Genomic DNA, 10254 nt, shown 5'->3' with positions numbered 1-10254 from the left:
GCTACATTTTGTCATTTTGACATAATCTGTCAGACATCTGACATTACACTTCAATCAATCATTTTCCTCTTGAATGTCTTTAAAAACATTATAGGCTAAACAAGCTAATAGTGATAATTAACATTTATACAGCAAAGGTAAATAAATAAAAATACATTTCATGTCACAGTTGATGAATTGATAGCCTTATGTTAACCGTGGCCGTGAGTAGTGTCCACGAGTAGAGACCCAGTTGTGTTCTAACACAGCTACCTTAACACCACAATTGACTTTATTGTGACAAGAACAAACTACCGGTAGTTAATTTGCATGCATGAGTAGCCTCTTGAACTTAATTTGCGCTGTGGTTTTGGGTTGGGTTTTGATAATGCTAACCTTTAGTGAACACCGAGCTGAACTGTCATTCTGTGTTGATTCAAGTAGCCTAGGCTACGGAGGGGTGTCTCCATGTCTCCATTGTGTGTGCATGTGTGTGTGTAAGAGTGAGAGCGGGACAAAGAGAGGCGGTGTGAGTTTTCGGCCTCTACATGTAGCCTAACTAACGAAATAGCAACAAAATAGAGACGTATGTGGTGGTCACACTAAGGGCCTCTGCATACTCGCCATTCCCGACCTGTAGCGTGACAATGTGACGTCACAGGAGCGCCGTAACCATTTATACTCGTGCTGGTGGTCGCGACACTAGTTGCAATATTCTTCTGAACAGAGGTGTCGCTGTTGTGAAAAGGCTATCCCTACCTCTGTTACACAGTAGAAGAAGTAGTCAGTAGCATTGGCATCAATGGCATTAACGCTAGCCTCTGTGATGGTACCAAAGATTGTTAAGGCGGAATTTAAATATTTAAAATACTTTCACAGCAAAAATGATATATGCGATTCATTTAGATTAATTAATCACAGAGTATGTAATTAATTCGATTACATTTTTTAATCGATTGACAGCCCTAATCATTAGGTTTTATGAAATGTTTTATCGAGTCACGAACAGATTGTTATGACATTATTGGGAATTATGTTATCATTGTATAATTATCAACCCCAAGTCCTTCGTCACACACATCAAGACAATATAAAATGTAAATTGTAAAATGTACATCAGGTTTGTAGGCCAAGTATACTTGTGTATACAAGGAATTTGGTCTCTGCATTTATCCCATCCATGAATTAGTGAACACACAATGAGGTGAAGCACACACTCGGGGAGCAGTGATGGGGTAGGTGCCTTGCTCAAGGGCACCTCAGCCATTCCCACTGGTTGGAGATTGAACCAACAACCCTTCAGTTCCAAGCCCCAAGCCCTAACCAGTAGGCCACGACTGCCCCCACCTCAAAATAAACTGATCATTAGAGTCTTCAAAATTACTTTTCTTCAAAAACTCCCTGATGTTATCTGGGCAGACTTCCAGCTCAATGAATTTCTCCTCTTGTATAGTATTAGTCAGCTATAATATGCAGAGGTGAAAAGTGAAGAGTATTGATATTAGTGAACAATATACTGTATGTTAGTGAAGAGATTATTTGTTAGTTAACAATACTAGTGATTATGATTCCTTATGTTTCATATAACACTGTTTAGAGAAGAATTCTACAAGAATTCTCCATTCTCTCGTTACAAGTCTCTATGTATTTTGCTTTGTTATTGTTTTCCAGCATTTAGCAAACGGGACCTTTGAGACCCCTTGTTTTTTTTATCGTTGGTCAGTTCTAATTGCTGGTTGGTTTCTGCGGTGCAGGCCTGGACGTGTAACACATCATGTGTTATTGGGTCGACCCATTTTAGCATCAGCTGACGGAAGGGCACTGGTTTGAGGGCTCAGCTCTTGGGTTTGGGAGAGCTTTTGCTCTGAGCTCAACTGGCCCTTGGACACTTAATTTGAGATGCCACGGGAACATGAAAGCTTCCCACAATGTTTTTTGTGTTGTGTGTCTCAAGCCCGAATAAAATCTGAATTATGCCCTGCATACATTTGTTGTCAGTTGTTCTCATTTCTCTTTTCTTTCTTTCTTTCTTTTCTTTCTTTCTTTCTTTTCTTTCTTCCTTTCTTTCCTTTTTCTTTTTCCTCTCCATTTTTTTCTCTCTCTCACTTTGATTCTGTTCTTCTTCTTTCTCTTTTTTCCTCTCTCTCTCTCTCTCTCCTTCCCTCTTAGGCATGAGGGAGCTGGTAGGCTTTGATGATGCCGTGCTCAGCTGGCTTGGCATCAGAGCTGGGCATGTTTTCCGGCTCTTTCTTCTGTTAGTACCAGTGAGGGCAGGTTACGGATACACAGAGTTCATACTGTTCCAATAAATGTCCTGTAGACGAGTAACCAGTCTCTCTCTTTCTCTCTCTCTCTCCTTCTCTCTCTCTCTCCCTCTCTCTCTCTTTCTTCTTCGTCTTTTTGGCCATCAAAAATATAACTCATTTCTGTCATCTCTTCCTAATCTCTTTCATTTTCTACCTGCCCCCTTCTCTCTCCCTCCTCTCTTTTTGAATCGATTCCTGCTGGTCTTTTATCAGTTCATCTGTCTTTTTACACATTGTGAGGTAGGGAGACAGGTCAGCTCAGGTACAATGGAGAGACAGGGGGAGACAGGGGAAAGGGGCAGGGGTCTGAGAGCATAAGCGAACGGTAGGAAGAGAACAGAATCCAGATCTGTCTGTTGCTACTACTGAGATCAAGTGTGCCTCTGTGTGTGGCCTTTCCTTGAAGCAAGACACAGTAACATATAGAGATTATAAATATACATTTGGATTCCATGGGATATGGGTTGTGATTGTGTTTGTGTCTATCTATCTGTGTCTGTCTTTTGATGTGTAGATTTGCATGCATGTGGAATTATCCTTTGTATGTGGTTGATGTTTGAGTAGATCAATGTTTTGCCTCCCTGTAACACTGTCCCTTCCTGTAACTCAGAGTCAGCGTTTTATCGTAATTCTGCTGAGATATCCAAATTATTGTTTTTGAAGAGTGTAATTAATAATGTAATATAATACATTGGAGCCAGTGTTGTTTTAAAAAAAAGAAATATGAAAGCTGTGTTCCAGATTCAATCATGCACATTACATGCCAGTTATTTCATAGCTACTGCTACCAATCAGTCTGATAGACATTTTCTTTATGCAATGCATACGATGCTGGGTACCGTCACTTCTGTTGACTTTCAAACAAAACAGCTACTTCCTCCCCCTCCCTCCAGTGCTGCTCCCGTGCAATTGAAACTCTCCTAAACGCACAGCTTGTCTGTGATTTGCTGTTTGTTATGTTTTTATGGGCTAGGTTTGCCCAGGTTGTTTTTGTTGCTGTTTTTGGAGCCTGGGCTGTCCACAGAGATCGCGTTTCTTTACAGTGTATTCAGGACACAGACAGCTAGCGGTTGGTTAGGTGATGTTTGCAGTAAGTGACATAAAATGTTTAGCCTAAAAACAAGTGGCATCGCTTAGAGCATCTTTTATATATTAAAGATATTGGCACTCTAAGCTACTGAGACCTTGAATTTCCCTTTGGGGATCAATAAAGTATGTATCTATCTATCTATCTATCTATCTATATAATTTATTTCAGAATTCTACTACACTTATTGTTTGTTCTCTTGTCGTGTTGTTGTTGCTGGGTTTTTTTTTTGACTATCCAAAACAACTAATTCTGTGTTTTAGATTAAAAACTATTCTAGTCTGCATTCTAGACTACAAAATACAGATGTTTAAAGCTGTCCTAAGTTTTTTACCTCAATAAAACTGCTTTGAAGTCATTTTGATGGTAAACTAACTTGTAATGGGGAGAATGGAGCACCTTCCAAACTGTTGCCTATATCCTTCTATGCATAACCAGCCTTGCAACTTTGTTCTCCCTGACCTGGAGAATCATAAATTACTTTGCATATATATTACAATAGCCTACTATTTGTATGAAATCGTGTTATATTACCTTGTCAGTCGACATGGCCCTGTAGAGATTATCTTTGCCACTTTGTAAATAAATCCATATTGCAAGCCATGAGTGGTATTTACGACAATTGTGTAAAATGCAAATGCTCTGCAACTGTAGGGGTAGCCCAGTAGCAAAATAATTCCTGAAACTGCTTTGGATCGCTTTAATAAAATCATAATTTCCTTTTTTAGAAGGACATACATCTGTCGGTACTGTTTTTTCACAGGCTAAAGTTTTAATTCTTTATATCTTAATAATTTATTCGACATGTATAATTTGACCAATAAGGATCTTTTTATTGGGCTCTCCAGTCTTGATACATCTCCTGTCTTGTCTCTTTCTGCCTTCATCCCTTTCCCCTTTTTCCCATACATCCAATTTAAACTCAGCTCTGATTGATGAATGTATTTATCTGCTGTTGACTTTGTGTTCATTAATCCTCTGTACCCTCTGGTGCTGCCCCCCCCCACACACACACACACACACACACATATACACCATGCACCCCCACTACCATCTCTGCCCTCACAAAATTGGCTGCTCTGACTGCACTCACGTGGGTCGTTTATTTGGGGTTTGAGGGTCTAGCATCCCACAGGGGGTCTTTATGGCACACTAATCTCTCTCTCACTGTGGGTATGGGGGGGTGCGGGTACTAGTATGGGGTGGGTGAGAAGCGTGGTGGTGATTTTGGTTGGAGGATGAGTATGTGTGTGTGTGTGGGGGGTGGGGGTGGTGTTGAGAGGTATATGGAAAATCAGATTTGCCGCCTGTGTGAGCCCCCTCCTGAAATGCCACTCCCCATGAATGCCATGGTACCATAGAGAGAGAGAGAGAGAGAGAGAGAGAGAGGGAGAGAGAGAGAGAGAGAATTCTTGTTCCTTTTTTCCTCTCTCTCTCGAGCTCGGCACACTCACTAATGATGTTTTCAGGGGTCTTCACCTCCTGTGGTGTCCAGAACAAAACCACAGGGAGAGAGAGAGTGGGAGGGAGGGGGAGAGGGAAAGAGACAGAGAGACTGGGAGAGACGCCTGACCTTGGCTGGTGAGGAGGGTGGTTGGTGGGTAAATAGATTGCATTGAGGTTACCTTGACAACTGTCTGTGCTGCTGATTTTGGCTATCTCTGGGCCTGGGGATGGAGAGAGATAGAGAAAGAGAGAGAGAGGGATAGGGAAGGCATAAAAAGGTAGACAGAGAAGGAAGGAATGAGAGAGGGGGTAGAGCGCATGTGTGAGTGTGCATGTGTCAGAAAGAGAGAGTGAGGGTGAGAGTAGACAGAAAAAGGAAAGAGAGAGCAGAGAGAGTGAAGGAGAAAGTACAGAGAAGGACAGACAGTGTGTGTGTGTGTGTGTGTGTGTGTGAGAGAGAGAGCGAGAGAGCTTGAGACACTCAGAGTCTGCCAGGCATGGAATTCTTCTGACTTCATATTAATCATTAACACAATGTTCCCGAAAGCTCCTGCCAAACGAACACGGAAGAAATTCATGATGCTTTTTTTTCCCCCCTCTCTCTCTGTCTGTCTCCCTCACCCCTTCCTTCTGTTCCTTTTCTCTTGTTTTTACAGGGGGGTCATTTTATAGAAATGTACCATCTCTTCTGTCGCAACCACCACCGGAGGGAACTAGAAGGACAAAATGTGGCCAATACATTAATTATTTACACATACATCCCCCCTCACCTCACACACATAAACACACACACACGGACACAGACAGACCTCTCACTCTGGTACATAACCACATATACACATAAACCACATATACATGTGCTCAAAATAGTGGTATGTGCTCAACACAAACACACAAACACAAAATATTCCTCTGTTTCGCTTTCTCTCATTCTCTCTCACACACTAGCATTTTGTATGCACCAGAAACATTTGTGTGTAAAACCCTTGTAAACACATATATACATATGAATATACAAACTAACAGACATATTATGTAAACCAGCTATCCTGTGTTCACATGAACACAACTGCACTCTCTCTTTCATTATGCCACATGTATGCACAGATACTAAAACACACATAGAGACACACACAGAAAAATGGATGGAACACTTTAATACTCAAGTCTGTATGCATAAAGCATTATAAATACATCTATGAAGGGTTATAGAGTATTCATAAAGGTCAAAAAGCATAAAGAAGGATATACATCAGTCTGTGTAACTTTCAAATATACACTGGAGAGATGTGTGCTATAGGTTGTAATGCTATAGGTAGAGGATTTCACACAGCAGCCAATCAACAATCAAGCCTATTTACGGTCAAAAACAAAATCTCTAACAAATCAACCTTTGTTGTCAATAGAACAGCCTTCAAGAGCATTTCACTGGGGTTATCAAGCAGGCACCTTCCTCCATGGGTCTTTCATTGAATCAGGCCCAGAACACCTCCAGAAGGCTCAACAGTAGGGAAGTGTTTCAAAACATTGCTTTGAAACGTGGTTTATGTGACCACTGGTTCGAAACATGGTTCAAAATGGCAATGTCATGTGACCACGGCTAAGTGAATCTTTGATGCATTTCACTGGTGTCGGCAGCAAGCTGTTATTGCTCGTGCGTTTGATAAACAATGTTGAATTTGCTTAAGTCATAACCATGATGGTGTAGTGGTTAGCATGGCTGTTTTGCATGGGAGTGTAGTGCTCAACTGTTTGCTCCCCGTTTGGTTTTGGTTTGTAAGGTATAGTTTCAGATAATATCTGTTTATATGGTCAGCTTCTTACTTTATCATTAACCACAACGTTTCAACCAGAAACTCTCAGCATGCTCAAAATTGAACCAAACACATTGAGAGTTTTTATGAGAAGAAAATGATTTAGAGAAAACTGGCGGCAGCAATAATTTGGTCTACCATCCACTTACTGACCAAGGACATTGCTGCTTAGCTTTTAACTGAGATCATGAACATAGCAAGCCATGGCCTTGAATAGATTACTTTCCCACTACAATGTATTTGACAGATTTGTTCCACAATATACAGCTCTGATGTGTCATAATTTTTTTGAGGCTTCGAAACAATTCCGGCACAATTTCTTCAAACGTTTCAGTGTTTCACAAAGCCTCACTTTGCCCATCCCTACTCAAGAGTGGTATGGAGTCCCAGACCCACCCTCCTCTACACTCATGATGGGTAAATTCGTTCGTCATTCCTCTTCGTTGCTGTGGCCGTTTATAATCTGATAGGCAACATAACCAGATAAACCGCAAGCCCTTGATGTAGGCACCCTACAAATTCTTCAATTCTTCAAATTCTTTTTGATCTGATCAACAGATAAGCATATCAACATAGAAAGCAATATCATACATTTTTCAGTCATTCCTCTTCATTGCGGTGGCTATATATGATCTGATCAGCAACATACCTAACCAACACACAAACCCTTGATACGGGCACCAACAACTACCACTCCAGAAATACAGCAGCAAGATTTAAGAAATCTCAGAGTCAAGTCAGGTTACAACATGACCCCAAGTAGCCTGTGAGCGCCTCATCCATAGCCATTGGCTTGCCTTTTCAGCAGCCTCACCTCGCAGTGTTGTGACTGACTTGTGGCTACAAAGCCTCTAGCATCTATCTCCAATAGTCTTATGTGTGCTTGCCAGCCACATTCTCTTCCCTCTGCATACTTTGACTTCTTTCTTTCAAAGGCTTCACATCTTCAAAGGGAATGTCTAGCTCATAGTCATTATACACAGGCATTACTACACTGATGTGTTATGATGTTATTGTGTTAATTTTCATGATATTATGAAGCATAATTCATAGTTTCTAACCCTTTATGAATCTGATACTTTATAGATAATGACTTTAAGATAGCTAAAGTGTCACTGAAAATGAGCAAAACTACCCAATATATCTACTTTTCACACATATTTTCCATCTAGTCATCTATTAATCACACATATGTACTCTCTTTAATCTCTCAGTAGCCCTCCGATTCCTCCCTCTCTTTCTCTCTCTCTCACACACACACCACATGTGTGTACCACATGTATATGTATAAATATCACTCTACCGTAAGTAACCATTACCTACTCATTACCTGTGCACAATCTCACACCCCTAAACATACACTCACACACACACACACACACACACACACACACACACACAAACACACACTGTTCTCCAATCTGATGTCACAGACACATGCTGCCTGTTGCTGGTGAAGCATGATTTGTGCCTGTTGGTCCCTCTTCCTCTCTCTCTCTTCCTCTCTGTCTCTCTCTCCCTCTCTCTCCCTCTCTCTCTTCCTCTCTCTGTCTCTCTCTCCCTCTCTCTGTCTCTCTCTTCCTCTCTCTCCCTCTCTCTTCCTCTCTCTGTCTCTCTCTCCCTCTCTCTTTCTCGCTCTCTCTCTCTCAGTCTCATTTGTCTGCTGTGTGTTCCATGGCTGCAGTGGCGCTGGGTGCTCCATGCCAAATTGTAATTTCAGACTAGAAAAATGGAGCTGAGAATCCATCAGGGTAATTGAATGGGCCAGGCGTCAGAACAATGTATAAAGCCACGCCATGGGAATAGTGTGTGTGAATGTGTGGGACTTCCTGTTTGGGATGTGGATATGTGTGCATGTGTGTGTGTGTGTGTGATGCTATAAGTAGGTTTGTGTGCATATGCAGATAAGTATTTCTGTGTGATTGAATGTTTGATTGAAGTGAAGACTTCTTGTGAGAGTATAGGCCCTATGTCTATTTTGTTTGATTAGGCCCTGTTGTGTGACTGTTTTGTGTGTATGGCTGTGTGTGTGTGTGTGTGTGTGTGTGTGTGTGTGTGTGTGTGTGTGTGTGATCTTATCTTAATCGGACAGACAACCCAGAACCTTCCATTTTTCACCGGTGCTGGACAAGAAGTAGGAGGAGGAAGAGGAGGAGGAAGGTTGTTTACGGCGCTGTAATTGACGAGCTCCATAAAGTTTATTTTCTCTTGCATGAGCTCATCTCACCCAGCCACACATCACTGCCCCGGCACTACAGACTCCTGTCGCCACAGCTCACAGTGGACACTGAACACTGTGTGTGTGTGTGTGTGTGTGTGTGTGTGTGTGTGTGTGTGTGTGTGTGTGTGTGTGTGTGTGTGAGAGAGAGAGAGAGAGAGAGAGAGAGTATTAAGGTGTGTGTGTGTGTGCGAGCAAGAGGGAAACTGTTCTATGGAGAGAAGCTGAATATAGCATTGTCATGATCACTCTGAAGAATATAAGTAATGTTGCCTTTTCCTCTTTATATTTATCAGAGGATGACAGCGAGAGAAAGAGAGAGAGAGAGAGAGAGAGAGAGAGAGAGAAGAAAAGACAGAAAGAAAAACATATGACACTGGACCCCACTGAAACGACGGTTAACTGGCTGTGTTGAGGTCTCCATCTTAACCTTGGTGGTATGGGTGACATCACTGCACAAACACAATGTGGGTGGAATGAGTGCTGTTATTATGACTCTCTCACATTCTCTCCAGTTTCTTGAGGTGTGTGTGTGTGTGTGTGTGTGTGTGTGTGTGTGTGTGTGTGTGTGTGTGTGTATTTGCATATGGTTCACTATGTGGGTGTATGTTTGCACAGGAGTATGTGATTGTGACTATGTGCATTGTGCGTGCGTGCATCTATGTCTAGTAATGAGCAGGGTGTGTGTATGGGTGTGTTGGGAGGGGGGATTCTTGTCAAATCTTGTACTGCTCTGACCGCTGTTTGTCTGCTCCCTTTCGGTGAGCGAGACCTCTCTCACAAATGCTTGGGATTCTTGAGGACAGACACAGGCATCTATCTTTTCTTTTATGCCTGCTTACCTTTATCTCTCTCCACTCGTTTAACTGTTTTTGGTGACGTGCAAGACACGAGTCTACTTCACTTCTTTTTTTCTGGCTGTGCCTTTGGGAATGTCGTTGTCTCTCTCTAAATGGATTTTAATTGCGCCGATATTGAACAGTGAATGGAACTATGATGTAAACAAAAAAGATGGCGGACACATAGTCCATTAAAGTGGACGCAAAGGAAGACATGTAGAGAAAGAGGCTGGTCGTAGGGGGAAAAGGAATGGGACAGACAGTGTGAGAAAGACTGAGTAAGAGAGGATGGGTGAGAGATACAGAAAAGGAGAGTGGGAGAGAGAGGATTTCTGTGTGTTGCAGCACATTTGTAACCTGATGCTTTATGGAGGAGTAGTTGGGAGTGTCTGAATGCTTGAGATTGCTATCAGTGTGGGATCACTGTCTGTGTGTGTGTGTGTGTGTGTGTGTGTGTGTGTGTGTGTGTGTGTGTGTGTGTGTGTGTGTGAGTGTGTGCACACGGTTTTGCATGTGTGTGTTTGTCTCCAGCCATCTGTGCAATGATGGGCCAAGGTTTTTTTTT

The sequence above is a fragment of the Alosa alosa genome, chromosome 24 (assembly GCF_017589495.1).
Source record: "Alosa alosa isolate M-15738 ecotype Scorff River chromosome 24, AALO_Geno_1.1, whole genome shotgun sequence".
In the NCBI taxonomy this organism is placed as follows: domain Eukaryota; kingdom Metazoa; phylum Chordata; class Actinopteri; order Clupeiformes; family Clupeidae; genus Alosa; species Alosa alosa.
This window is presented reverse-complemented; position numbering follows the sequence as displayed.